The following is a 14,969-nucleotide window of genomic DNA, read 5'->3' as shown; positions in this document are numbered from 1 at the left end:
CGATATTCAACCTTGATTACTGCAAATTTACACTGAAAAATATCAACGCAGCATGCAACCATTTCAAAGATTTTACAGAGTTACAGATCATATAAGGAAATCAGTCAACTGAAATAAATCAATTAGGCCCTAACCTATGAATTTGGGAATACAGAATATCACAGATATCTTTAAAAAAAGTAGGGACGTGGATGACCCCCATTTGCCTCATGCAGCACGACACATCTCTTTCGAATAAAGTTGATCAGGAAGTTGACCATGGCCTGTGGAATGTTGTCCCACTACTCTTCAATGGCTGTGCGAAGTTTCTGGATATCGTACACGTCGATCCGGAGCATCCCGTAACTTTCTCACTGGGTGACATGTCAGGTGAGTAGGCAGGCCATGGAAGAACTGCAACATTTTCAGCTTCCAGGACTTGTGTACAGATCCTTGCAACAAGGGGCCATGGATATCATGCTGAAACATGAGGTGATGACGGTGGACGAATGGCACGACAATGGGGCTCAAGATCTCGTCATGGTATCTCTGTGCAATCAAATTATTGTCAATAAAATGCAATTGTGTTCATTGTCTGTAGCTTATGCCTGCACATACTATAATCCCTTCGCCACCATGGAGCACTTTGTTCACCACGTTGACATTGTCAAATCACTCGCCCACATGACGCCATACGCCTGTCATCTGCCCAGTACAGTTGAAACCAGGATTCATTCGTGAAGAGCACACTTCTCCAGCATGCCAGTGGTCATCAAACGACACCAACTGCAGTCAGATCAAGACCCTGGTGAGGGCGAGCACGCAGATGAGCTTCCCTGAGACGGTTTCTGACAGTTTGTGTAGAAATTCTTCAGTTATGCAAACCGACAATTTCATCAGCTGTCCGGGTGGCTGGTCTCAGACGATCCCGCAGGTGAAGAAGCCTGATGTGGAGGTCCTGGGCTGGCATGGCTACTGGGCTCTGTGGTTGTGAGGCCGGTTAGATGTACTGCCAAATTCTCTAAAATTACGTTAGAGGCGGCTTATGGTAGAGAACTGAACATTCAATTATCTGGCAACAGCTCTGGTGGACATTCCCGCAGTCAGCATGCAAAATGCACAATCCCTCATAACTTGAGACATCTGTGGCATTGTGTTGTGTGACAAAACTGCACATTTTAGAGTGGCCTTTTATTGTCCACAGCACAAGGTGCAAGGTGTGTAATGATCATGCTGTTTAATCAGATTCTTGAAATGCCACACCTGTCAGGTGGATGGATTATCTTGGCAAAGGAGAACTCCTCTGTAACAGGGATGTGAACTAATTTGTGCACAAAATTTGAGAGAAATAAGCGTGGAACATTTCTGGGCTCTTTTATTTCAGCTCATGATGGACCTTGGGACCAATACTTTACATGTTGTGTTTACATTTTTGTTCAGTGTAGATAACTGGCTAGATAGACTAATTTACCAATTTAAACATGTTAGCTGACACGGCTAATTGAGGGATGTTCAGTGACTGATAAATCAAGAGAAAAACTGCTGATGCAGAACCAAATGTAGGATCTACACCTTGTATTCTACTATTCTAACTCTCAACGGTAAATTGAGACCCAAGTTTAGTCTGGGCCTATTATGTTGGAATGATTAAACTTCATGAAAAAAAAATACCTTCAATCAATCCGTGTTTGGAAAGAAGGCTGACTGACGACGTTGCCCTTATAACAGAGCTGTCACCAAGTCAAATGCAGAGGCCACTACCGTGCCCAACGCTGCCACCTACACGCGGTAGGCGGCGACGCGACCAAGCAGACAGCGGCAGCGAGCATTCATACCGCTCAGAACAAGGCTTTTACTTGCTATTGCGAGCTCAGACCGCATACCACTCCATTCATGCTGTGAGAAGCTCAAGACTCGGAACGCGGAGCTTTTGGGCGAGAATCGTGACAGTCGTGGAAATGCCTTCAAGTTTAATATTTTAACCATGCTGAAGAAAACAAACCCCAAGATCACAATTATCCGTAAGTAGAGCAAAACTTTTCTGCTGCAACTTCACTTATAACGTGGTTATTACAGTGTCATTTGTAGCTTAGTTTGTGGCTCGATTGAGGGACTGACATTCCTTCTCTCTCCCCGGATGTCTCTTCCCCGGCTGTTTCTATTCCCTGTGTCGTAGTATTAATATAATTCGGATAGGCAACCGAGGACTCAATGAATGCGGTTTGAGGGAATCCTTTAGGTTCAATTAGGCTATCTGCGTTCCCCCAGCCTATTCAGGTTTGGGCAGACCACATTGTTTGGCGAAATAATTGAACGCCCTATTTGATATGATTGGCAAGTTGGTAAAGTAGACTGGTTACGAATGGACATAAGTAGGTGTCAAGCAGCCGTGTGAAGGCTACATAGCTGGGGCGTTCTCTTACATGCAGAATGTGTGCAGATCACTGCAGGAGAATAGAAAAGGAGAATAGAACATTCAATTTAATTTTCAACTCCATAACTTGCACACATAGAGCTTGCCACTGTGTCATTGCCTAGAGAAAAATAAAGCCGTAAATGGCAATTTATTGAAGTAATTTCAGAAGCTTTGACATGTCTTGACGCAGTTGGATATACCATTATTTTAATGTCGCATCAACATGCACTTTAATGTAATCGTATATATTTGTTTTTACACAGAATGCGTAGGTGACGATTGGTTTGGGGATGACTGTTGGATGCAGCCTGTGCATTTCATTTCGATGCCGAGAAAATCGGATAAAAGTGGTATGACTATGCTGGAACGTGTTGGAAGAAGCTCGGATATAACCTCCACTTTAGACTCCGCATTTAGGCGATCGGATTTTTTTTGTGCCCACAATGCATATTAATGTTCAGACATCAGCGTGGCTTTCAGATTTCTCTTGGAGTGTGATTGCTTTTATTTCCGAATTTATCTAGGGGATTAAGCATTTTGGTGGTGTCCCGCTTTTGTTAGGATTCCCTATTGCAGTGTGTTTAGATTTGTAGCCTACATGCATGCGGTGCTAGCCGTGATGTTATTCACACAACCACAGGGTATGCACCATTGGTAGACATATAAGTACTATATGCAAGTACGTTTTTATTAGGCTTTTCTATCCTACGGATAGGCTATATGATTAAAGTGATGCGAATGTATTTTTATGCGTAACCAAACGGTCACTTTTTTTCATTATGGGGGCCCTATTGGAGAATTTGAGGGCCACTTCATAGACTACCATCCAAGTTTTATTTAGTCTACACATTGGTGTGTGGTCTTGCTACTCATAAATAGCATAATGTGGATGACAGGCTAAGAAGCAATCACTAGATGTGCGAACCGTTTAGGCTATTGTTCCACAATTTTCAATAATTACAAATGGGTCCACTTAAATATATTGATTTCATTTTTGCAGACATCTGTTAGCTTTCATCGCGCTCATCTTGCTATTTGATTTGATAGCCTAGCCACGTAATACAACAGGCATGTATCCTATTGTAACAATAGTGGGGAAATCTGGTTGATTTAGACACTTACTTGCGTTATGAATCAACTAACGGTGAGTGATATTGTTTTGAGGGGCGCTCACTGGGGGCTTTGTGTCATGGTTCCCGCGCTCATGTTTGGCTGCCCTAAGGCAATCTTTATTTTGTTTCCCTTTGCATCTCCTTTGTGGAGGAAAAATGTCTGGCCATATCAACTGAGACCAAACCGTAATTTATAGGCTACAGTAGCCATAGCCATATATGATAAGACGTTTTACAATCGGGAGTTATTTGAATATCATATGGACGCTGGAGTCATTCCTAAGCTACAGTAGTTTATACTATAAAGACTCCATACATTTGTCTTATTTTTGCTTTAAATCTGGACTGCATGTCTGTTAATTTGTTTTCTCATGCACTCAGTGCAATATGTGCTCAGCATGCATGTTATCTGAAAAGTGTGGGTCACATAAACACATAGTTTATCAGTGGACAGTGGGACAAGCCACGCGCAGGCCAAAATAATACATTTAAATGAGAGAGGCCATGAATACCCTGGCCCAAAGGCGGCAGATGGCGATATTGAGTCTTTCCATCTTACCATCCAAACACATTGTATGCAGCCGGCAATAGACTCGTGTCCCATGTTGACCGGTTCATACCTAAAACATTCTCCATTCAGGCTGCAAAGGTGTCTGTTTTCTCATTAAGTACATTTAATGGCAAGAAGGCAGACATGGGTAAAATATGCATACTTTGTGAAACACAATTTCACACCACCATGCTAAAGTGGCTAATGGCTAGGAATGCTAGTCTCCCCGATGTTGCATATTGTAAAAACATTTTTTTGTTGTTGAAATGTTGAATATTGCATTTGGCCAATCAGGTTGCAGCGGTCTGTTGTTTATGCATTGATCACACTGACGGCAACATTATGCAAAATGGTACGCAGCATCATCTGGATATGTGTGCAACAAAAGGTAAACATTCACCTTCAGCTACCATTTCTGTCAAACCATACAATTTGATGCATACATTGGATAAATCCAACATATGCACCACACAGAACGCACTGCAACTGCCTGTGCAACGCAATGCTGCAAGGCAAACGCAGGGTTCCATTAGAAATGAACGTACTTTTGGTGTACCATAATGCAATGATGCTGTCGGTGTGATTGAAGTGTTACCCCTGGCTGAACACAGGGTGCAACGTCAGGAAGTATCATTAGCCACTAGCATGGTGGTGGAAAATGGTGTTTCATAAAGAAAGTAGGCATATTTTACAAAACTGTTTCCGTCCTCTCACCATTAAATCAAGGAGGAAATGGACGCCATTGCAGCCTGAATGGAGAATGTTTTAGGTACGAACCAGTCCATGGAGGATACAAGTGCATTGCGGGGTGCATACAATGCGTTTGGATGGTAAGACGAAACGATCAGTACCAGATCAATATCGCCACCTGCCAGCTTTTGGGCCATGAATACCCCACTTAGTATGGAATGCCAGTCACCGTGCATTTCTGTGTCCTCGAATCGGTGCCTGTAGGCAATTATTTTGTATAAAATACAGTCATAGATGATGTCAAACAGAACAGTATGGTAGAAGTAAGCATTTGAATCGGACCTTTATGGCCCTTATCTGCTTGAATGACAGGGAGTTATGTTATGTGGAATGATTGTCCCTGACAGCTCCCACCCTAAACAGGCCACTGACACATCACTCAGTGCATCTATCTGTGTCTCAAAGATCCAAACTGTTCCAAACGAACAAAATTCTATTTTCCCCAGGTGTGTATGGACAACATACCAGAGTGATAAACCCTATCACTTCTGTTTCAATTAGTGAATCCATGTAATTGTTGATTCGTTGAAATTCTTATTTTTACCTATTTGAAATGTTTTGTTATTGCAGTAGACTCTATTCATTTCAGTAATAACAAACTATTCTTTGGTATTTTTGTCCTCTACTTTTTCCTATCCTCTCTTTCAAGGTTCTGGTCTGTCAGGGATAGTGGAGCTTTTATGTCTGAAATGTTTTGAAGCTGGCTCCGCTGGAAAAGGGCACCTAGATCAAAGGGACAGAGATTGAAATAGTTTCTCTTCTACATTTTTTGGGGGGGAAATGACAGGTGAAGAAAATGGAGGAGGCAGACGTATTCGATGTTATCAAAGTCACGGTCTTCTGTGAAGAACATGGGCTCTAACTCAGTGATTAGTATTCCATTAGATTTTTGCCACAGCAAATATGCCGTTTGTTTTCTCAAATTCAATTTGAATATCTATTGGACGTTTTTGTCAGGAGTAAACGCAATTTTATCAGCACTCATTCCTCAAAAGCTCCTATATGTGTAAATACTGTACATGTGTTTTGTTTGTTATCCATACAGTACACCTGACTTGAAGAGGATGGGCCCATTCCACATTATTGGAGTAATAAACCCCTGGCAGTATTAGTGATGGGGGGGGGGGTATAATTTTTAATGATTTTTAAAAATATTTTTTTTATCGACAAATGTGACTACATATTTCCCATTTTAGTCTTATGTGCCATTTCCAAGATTGGCTTTTTGTACATTTTATAAAAGTACAGGCTCAAAGCTTCAGAATTGTATATTATACACTGCAGTTTGGGGAAACGTGGGAAAGTTATGCTTATTTGAAATTTCGAAAAACATGTTGTTCCACCTTCTAGACAAGTGCCAGAAAATCCCCAACATGCATGAAATTATGCAGTATTAATATGCAGTATTAATATGCAGGTAAAGCTAACCAACCAGCTAGCTAACAACTAACACTACAAACAGATTTCTGACTAAATGAGATACAATGTATACTGTTAGCTGGCGTTAGAAACCAAGCAACTTATTGAGGCTGCATGCACTCAACCGACACAGTTACAAATAACAACAACTCCATTCAGAATATGTTGGCTCTTGGTCGTTGTAGCCTATCCTTCTCTTTCTATTCCATCATTTTAATTCCACCTTCCATTGATTAGATAATCTCCTAACTTTTGCCTATTTTCCTCTTGATGATTTATGATTGGCCAACAACAACAAGCTACACGCGCGACTCTCGTGAAAAGCAAAGAGCTGCAGCATAAATGATCAAATGTATCTTTCTCTCTCTACTGCAGGAGTCACATTCTGATCTGTATGGGTCCTTCCGGACAAGTCCGTTAAAATTACACATACACGAGACCCGTGACAATCATTTCCGACCCAGACCTGTGATATCATTTAGAATTCTGGATCGGGTCTCGGGTATTCGGGTACAGGTGGAGCTCATCGTCCTCCAGAATGTAGTCCATCACAACATTCTCCCACTGAGCTTTCTCTATAGCGGCAGTTCAGTTCAGGGGAGCAATGTTGTTGAGAGCTATAGAAACATGTTTGCAGTTGTCCATTGCTATTATCTTAAAAAAATTATCTGCAGTATTCGCTGATCGGAGAAGACCCCATTATGTGGCATGGCAGACAAATCAGGACCTATCTCACGGCATGACCATCCCCTCCATTATCTCATCCCCTCCATTATCTCAAGGCTAGCCAGGAAAAATCCTTAGTTTCTCTGTGAGAAATGAACTAGGCTCATACTTGAATTTGTATTCATATTTATAGATCACCTACGAGTTTGCTATTAAGACGCATGAAAGTTCACATGTTCAAGAAGGCGTTTCTGGAACAACAACATAATAACATTTTTATTAAAATACTTTAAAACATTTTTTTTATCCTGTGAATTAGGAATGTCTGTCTTAGATTGAGAGATTCAGGCACACATTGCAATAATATATTACTTTTTGCTCTAGTTGGCTGTACCTGCACCAAAATAGTATTTTTCTTTCATAGCTTGTTTTCCATCATATTTTTAAATAGGGAGCCAATACGTTTTCAGCACTTTTATTTCCAAGACTGATCAAAACTCATTTTCTCATGGCTCTCTCCTGTCCCTCTGCAGTAGACATATGGTGAGCAATATGTTTGAAACAGCGAATCGCAATAAAATCACAGTATTGAATCGCAATACATTTACATTTACATTTAAGTCATTTAGCAGACGCTCTTATCCAGAGCGACTTACAGATTGGTGCATACACCTTATGACATCCAGTGGAACAGCCACTTACTTACAGAATCATGAGAATCGCAATACATATCGTATCAGCACCTACAGCAAGGATCGTGATAATATGCACACACCAACACATCACCATCCACACATCATCCTTCACAATTCAAATCAAATCCAATTGTATTTGTCACATTCTTCGTAAACAACAGGCGTATACAGACAGTGAAATACTTACTTACCTGCCAGTCCCAAAAATGCAGAGAGAAAAATAGAGAAATAGTAGAACAAATAGAACAACAATAACACAAGGAATAATCATGGTGGGTGAGGATTATATTTGTAGCCCTGAGCCATGGCCAAAGTTAGACTGGTGTTTTTTCGTCACATAGATTTTAGACACTGGTTGCTGGCTTGCAGCAGAGAGGCGAGGGGAGGAAGGGCTTTCCTGGGACGACGAGTCTGACGGTGACAATGATATTGACAGTCTGGGCAGGAGCCTGGGAACTTCTTAGTCTGCATGCATAGCACTCCTCCTGATCAGGACACTGGCTGGTCCACCTCATTCTGTTGAGTGCTTAGTCAAAGACAAAACGTGACAGTGTGTGTTTGTGTGTGTGTCTATGAGCACACGACCCTCTAAGTGTAAGTTATTATTACACTCACCCAATAATTAAAATGACTTTGCAGTGGTTTGGTAACATAGTGCTTGCCTTATCAGGGCTCAGTGTTCTTATCTGGTATAGTATTCTAACTTGCCCTGCTGTTGGCTCTGTATAGCAACACAAAGACTGTTCTGGGTACTGAGGCCTTAAGGCCAGTAGGACACCCTGTTTAGCTCAGGTGCGTCGGACCTGGTGGGAAAGAACTTTGAAAGCTTTGCACCCCTGTACTCCAGGACCCATCTCTATTTCAACATCAGCATATCTCTCAGCCCGTAGGTCCAGGCCATCACACACTCTACCATCTGTTGCCTGCTGTCGCCGTGACCTATCACAGGCTTTTGTTACTTTGCTCTACCAGATGTGCTGTTGTAGCATTCTGTGAGAGGAGGCTGTAGAAATGCATGGAGATGAATTCACTCAACACATTTCCCGGCTAATGCTGTTTTTTTCTTCCCCAAATGTGTTTTAAGAGTGTTAGTTTAGGGATGTCAGCTGAGACTTTGCTCTAGGCAGGTCGGAGTTCCTAATGAGAACACCACCACACTGTGTGTGTGTGCATCTACAGTACACTGTGTGTGTGTGTGTCTACAGTACACTGTGTGTGTGTGTGTGTGTGTGTATATCTACACATTGTGTGTCTTTTCCCCCACACAACAGTCTGCTATAAATTCCTCCCCAATGTGAAACAATGTGAAACAAAGTCAGTAGTTTATTCTTCACAAAATCTCATAATTTTGTCTTATGCGTTGATCGTTTGCTACTATTACATATAGATGATTTCTTGTCATTTTCTCTCTCCTGTCCGATATACAGCATTAAGTCTATTACCAAGCTGCTGCTCTGTGTATCGAGGGATGGTAATAATTCAGCAGGCCAGGGCTGTATGTAAGACTAATAGAGAGGGAATCACAGGAGGAGCCTGGCCCTGGGGACTGGGAAAGCCCGGCCGTACGGACACCACCAGCACAACAAATCAGCTCCCTGCGGGGACAGGACAGGGAGGACAGACCCTGGTTCTGAGGGAGGAGAGGGGAGTGTAGAGGGGGGTGTTCGCACAACACTGCCCTTTCTTAGCTGGGTCAAGAGACCCTATTTCACCCCCTGCCGGAGCACCTGTGGCTGAAACGGCCCGTGTTTATTTATTTATCGGCGCAAGGATTCACATGTAGCAGCAACAACACCCTTCCTTCCTTCCTTCCTTCCTTCCTTCCTTCCTTCCTTCCTTCCTTCCTTCCTTCCTTCCTTCCTTCCTTCCTTCCTTCCCTCCCTCCATCCGTCTACGGCTATTGTCCCTCCTCCCCTGTGGTGTTTACTTCAGTGCTGAAGAGACTGACATCTGGTGTCATCAAAACACTGAAAGTGTGGAGGGATGGTGCCTTCAGAAGGGGGTTGGCCCTGGGAAATGGGGTGAGGGGTAGCTTGTTAACCATTCTCACAGCTCTTGTGGCCTCTTTGTCAAGGTCTCTATCTGGTAAATCCATTTGAATTCAATCACTTTTTGACAGCACCCCTTTTGAGTTGAACAAAACCTTCCATACATATTTGCCCGTTTGTGGAAGTGCTCAGAAAGTGACTTTTTGGACCCGAATGCCAAAACATTTAGGAGATAGAGGTGCTCAACGTTTAAATATTTTGCATATCCCACCATACTATGAGTCTTTATCACTGCAAAAGATAAACGGTTGACATTGATATCAATTATAAGCTTATTAAAAAAAGTATAATTTTTTTTCGCTATAAAGGTCAATTCATATTTTTCATATTCGCATACGTTGTAGCTTATTTTATATCATCTGAGGTGTTTGTGTTGTGCCTGCCATCAGTTGAGACAAAACATGCTCTTAAAGGGTGGGTGTCATGTTTTGGCTGATAAATGTACTAAAATGGGAATACAATTGAAATGTAAACGTTTAAATGGTAACATAATGATGGTTGGAGGTCCACACATCAGAGAATGTTGACTTGAATGGAATATCTGTTTTTTGAAATTATACTGTCCATAGGAAACCTATTGAAATCATAGAAATATACATACTAGAATTGACATGACCATTTAAGTTGACATTTGACGGTGGGTGAACTGGCGGCCATCTTAGTGGCAGTAATTAGAAAATACAATTCAACTTAAATGTATTTTCCAGTGATTAAGAATGGATGTCTCATGGTATGGTGGGGTATGCAAAATGGCTCAACTTTGAGCACCTTTATCTCCTGAGAGTGGCCACATCCTTCAGATATACTACATATTCTATCCATATACTGTCCATATTGTCTATCCATCCTGGACTCCGACATTGCTCGTCCAAATATTTATATATTTCTTAATTCCGCTACACCCGCAGTAACATCTGCTAATTAGGTGTGTGCGACCAAGAGCATTTTATTTGAATGTTTTGGCATTCAGGTCCAAATAGTAACTTTCTTACCACTTCTTCCATTGGCAAATATGCATGGAAGGTTTTGTTTAAATCAAAAGATGCTGTCAAAAGTGATGACCCTATCTCCTGTCAAAGCCATTATTTAGGCTCAAGTGACATGGGACCAGCTGTGTGTGAGCTGTGGTTGAGTTCTGGTCCAGATGCGGTCATGTCCTCTGTCAGTGTTCTCCACTGACTTTGGACCAGTGGTGTGTGAGGTGAGCTGTGGTTGAGTTCTGGTCCAGCTGTCATGTCATGTCTTCTGACCGAGGTCTATACTGACATAGCACCATCAGTTTGGGAGCTGGGGTTGAGTTCGGGGCCTGATTCAGTCCTGTCCTGAGACAGTGGTCTCCACTGAGTGCCTCAGTGCAGACAGAGGAGGGGTGAAGTGCAGGCTGGTGTTCAGTAATCTCCTAATTAATACCCCATTAAAGGATTTGAATGAGCTTATTGATCTCTCTGGGAGGGGAGGGTTATACTACAGACCACTACATGCCAGGGAAAGGATATTTCCCTTCTCCCTTTGTTTAACTCATTATTCATGTCCTTGTCCTGCTCCTCCTGATGTATCACGGTGATCACTGCTCCCTAACGTCACAAGGCCTGAGGCAGTCATAGGGTTTGTAATCCATGCCTCTCCATGTCAGAGCAGAAGACCTCCTAGTGCCATGCATCTGATGGACACCACACATCGCCAGAAGAATGTGTGGAAAAGTGCACCCCCCCCTGTGGGGATTTGAAAGGGTTAAATGAAAGGCCAGGATGAAGAGTGGCATTTCTCAGTGTTACCATGCTGGGTGACCTGTAACTTACCAGGCCTTCACGGATGAATAGCACTTCTTCAATACCACTGTGTTGCTGAGCGGTGCAGTGCTCTAGTCTAGTAGCTAGCTGATGTTGCTATGACTTACAGGGATGCAGTGCTCTAGTCTAGTAGCTAGCTGGTGTTGCTATGACATACATGGATGCAGTGCTCTAGTCTAGTAGCTAGCTGGTGTTGCTATGACGTACAGGGATGCAGTGCTCTAGTCTAGTAGCTAGCTGGTGTTGCTATGACATACATGGATGCAGTGCTCTAGTCTAGTAGCTAGCTGGTGTTGCTATGACGTACATGGACGCAGTGCTCTAGTCTAGTAGCTAGCTGGTGTTGCTATGACGTACATGGACGCAGTGCTCTAGTCTAGTAGCTAGCTGGTGTTGCTATGACGTACATGGACGCAGTGCTCTAGTCTAGTAGCTAGCTGGTGTTGCTATGACGTACATGGACGCAGTGCTCTAGTCTAGTAGCTAGCTGGTGTTGCTATGACGTACATGGACGCAGTGCTCTAGTCTAGTAGCTAGCTGGTGTTGCTATGACGTACATGGACGCAGTGCTCTAGTCTAGTAGCTAGCTGGTGTTGCTATGACGTACATGGACGCAGTGCTCTAGTCTAGTAGCTAGCTGGTGTTGCTATGACGTACAGGACGCAGTGCTCTAGTCTAGTAGCTAGCTGGTGTTGCTATGACGTACAGGGACGCAGTGCTCTAGTCTAGTAGCTAGCTGGTGTTGCTATGACGTACATGGACGCAGTGCTCTAGTCTAGTAGCTAGCTGGTGTTGCTATGACGTACATGGATGCAGTGCTCTAGTCTAGTAGCTAGCTGGTGTTGCTATGACGTACAGGGATGCAGTGCTCTAGTCTAGTAGCTAGCTGGTGTTGCTATGACGTACAGGGATGCAGTGCTCTAGTCTAGTAGCTAGCTGGTGTTGCTATGACGTACATGGATGCAGTGCTCTAGTCTAGTAGCTAGCTGGTGTTGCTATGACGTACATGGATGCAGTGCTCTAGTCTAGTAGCTAGCTGGTGTTGCTATGACGTACATGGATGCAGTGCTCTAGTCTAGTAGCTAGCTGGTGTTGCTATGACGTACATGGATGCAGTGCTCTAGTCTAGTAGCTAGCTGGTGTTGCTATGACGTACATGGATGCAGTGCTCTAGTCTAGTAGCTAGCTGGTGTTGCTATGACGTACATGGATGCAGTGCTCTAGTCTAGTAGCTAGCTGGTGTTGCTATGACGTACATGGATGCAGTGCTCTAGTCTAGTAGCTAGCTGGTGTTGCTATGACGTACAGGGATGCAGTGCTCTAGTCTAGTAGCTAGCTGGTGTTGCTATGACATACATGGATGCAGTGCTCTAGTCTAGTAGCTAGCTGGTGTTGCTATGACGTACATGGATGCAGTGCTCTAGTCTAGTAGCTAGCTGGTGTTGCTATGACGTACAGGGATGCAGTGCTCTAGTCTAGTAGCTAGCTGGTGTTGCTATGACATACATGGATGCAGTGCTCTAGTCTAGTAGCTAGCTGGTGTTGCTATGACGTACATGGATGCAGTGCTCTAGTCTAGTAGCTAGCTGGTGTTGCTATGACGTACATGGATGCAGTGCTCTAGTCTAGTAGCTAGCTGGTGTTGCTATGACGTACAGGGATGCAGTGCTCTAGTCTAGTAGCTAGCTGGTGTTGCTATGACGTACAGGGATGCAGTGCTCTAGTCTAGTAGCTAGCTGGTGTTGCTATGACGTACATGGATGCAGTGCTCTAGTCTAGTAGCTAGCTGGTGTTGCTATGACGTACATGGATGCAGTGCTCTAGTCTAGTAGCTAGCTGGTGTTGCTATGACGTACAGGGATGCAGTGCTCTAGTCTAGTAGCTAGCTGGTGTTGCTATGACATACATGGATGCAGTGCTCTAGTCTAGTAGCTAGCTGGTGTTGCTATGACGTACATGGATGCAGTGCTCCAGTCTAGTAGCTAGCTGGTGTTGCTATGACGTACAGGGATGCAGTGCTCTAGTCTAGTAGCTAGCTGGTGTTGCTATGACGTACAGGGATGCAGTGCTCTAGTCTAGTAGCTAGCTGGTGTTGCTATGACGTACATGGATGCAGTGCTCTAGTCTAGTAGCTAGCTGGTGTTGCTATGACGTACATGGATGCAGTGCTCTAGTCTAGTAGCTAGCTGGTGTTGCTATGATGTACAGGGATGCAGTGCTCTAGTCTAGTAGCTAGCTGGTGTTGCTATGACATACATGGATGCAGTGCTCTAGTCTAGTAGCTAGCTGGTGTTGCTATGACGTACATGGATGTAGTGCTCTAGTCTAGTAGCTAGCTGGTGTTGCTATGACATACATGGATGCAGTGCTCTAGTCTAGTAGCTAGCTGGTGTTGCTATGACGTACATGGATGCAGTGCTCCAGTCTAGTAGCTAGCTGGTGTTGCTATGACATACAGGGATGCAGTGCTCTAGTCTAGTAGCTAGCTGGTGTTGCTATGACGTACATGGATGCAGTGCTCTAGTCTAGTAGCTAGCTGGTGTTGCTATGACATACATGGATGCAGTGCTCTAGTCTAGTAGCTAGCTGGTGTTGCTATGACGTACATGGATGCAGTGCTCTAGTCTAGTAGCTAGCTGGTGTTGCTATGACGTACATGGATGCAGTGCTCTAGTCTAGTAGCTAGCTGGTGTTGCTATGACGTACATGGATGCAGTGCTCTAGTCTAGTAGCTAGCTGGTGTTGCTATGACATACATGGATGCAGTGCTCTAGTCTAGTAGCTAGCTGGTGTTGCTATGACGTACATGGATGCAGTGCTCTAGTCTAGTAGCTAGCTGGTGTTGCTATGACATACATGGATGCAGTGCTCTAGTCTAGTAGCTAGCTGGTGTTGCTATGACATACATGGATGCAGTGCTAGCCCAGGCAGTGTTCTGTGTTCCTGTAACATGTGCTGCTTGGTCATGATTTGGAGAGAAGCTAGCCAGCGGCGGTGTGGAGGTGGAGGGGGAGGAGGAGAAGGAGGGAGACATGGGCTGAGAAACATGGCCTGTTCTGTGGAACATCGGCAGCGTGATTCCTTTATGATTCCTTTAACAGACCTGGCGTGTGCAATCGTTACCCAGCCAGCTTTGAAGCCCTCTTCTCCCCTCGCCCTCTCTCTGGTGGTCCCAATGGCCTGCTATGGAAATGATTATCCTGGCAGCGCATGGAGGAACCTGGCCTGCTGTGGGTCGTGGGCAGGGGTCAGGGTTCACATACCTTCCCCCGGATGAGATTCTATTCACATGTTTCCCTGCTAACTATCACAGTTCAGGGGAGAAGGAGAACAGACCAGCTGTGTGCCTCTGGCTGTCTTGGCATGGGAGTCGGTTTCCGAATGTGTTTGTGCTTGTGTGTTTATTTACACATGCATTTCAGTTGATCACCTACTGCCACATTAGACCTCAATCACATTACAGTGGAACTGGGCTGATAATTGTCAGATGTTTTCCCCCGGGTTACATTTGAAAAAAATCACAAATGGCTTATTTGTGAAGGAA

At 43.8% G+C, this 14,969-nt stretch overlaps 1 protein-coding gene across 1 annotated transcript in view; it reads left to right on the top strand.

The window, feature by feature from the left end:
* The first annotated feature begins 1,820 nt into the window (after nucleotides 1-1,820).
* The window catches only part of LOC118360306 (plexin-A1-like), a 370,554-nt gene continuing 357,405 nt past the window's right edge, over nucleotides 1,821-14,969 (top strand). The window contains exon 1 of the mRNA XM_052482584.1: nucleotides 1,821-2,000. The gene's annotated coding sequence lies outside the window, so the exon portion shown is untranslated. The remainder of the gene's footprint in view (nucleotides 2,001-14,969) is intronic.

The sequence above is a fragment of the Oncorhynchus keta genome, chromosome 27 (genome assembly GCF_023373465.1).
Source record: "Oncorhynchus keta strain PuntledgeMale-10-30-2019 chromosome 27, Oket_V2, whole genome shotgun sequence".
In the NCBI taxonomy this organism is placed as follows: Eukaryota; Metazoa; Chordata; class Actinopteri; order Salmoniformes; family Salmonidae; genus Oncorhynchus; species Oncorhynchus keta.
The sequence above is the reverse complement of the archived record's forward strand: the minus strand, read 5'-3'. Positions and strand labels throughout refer to the sequence as shown.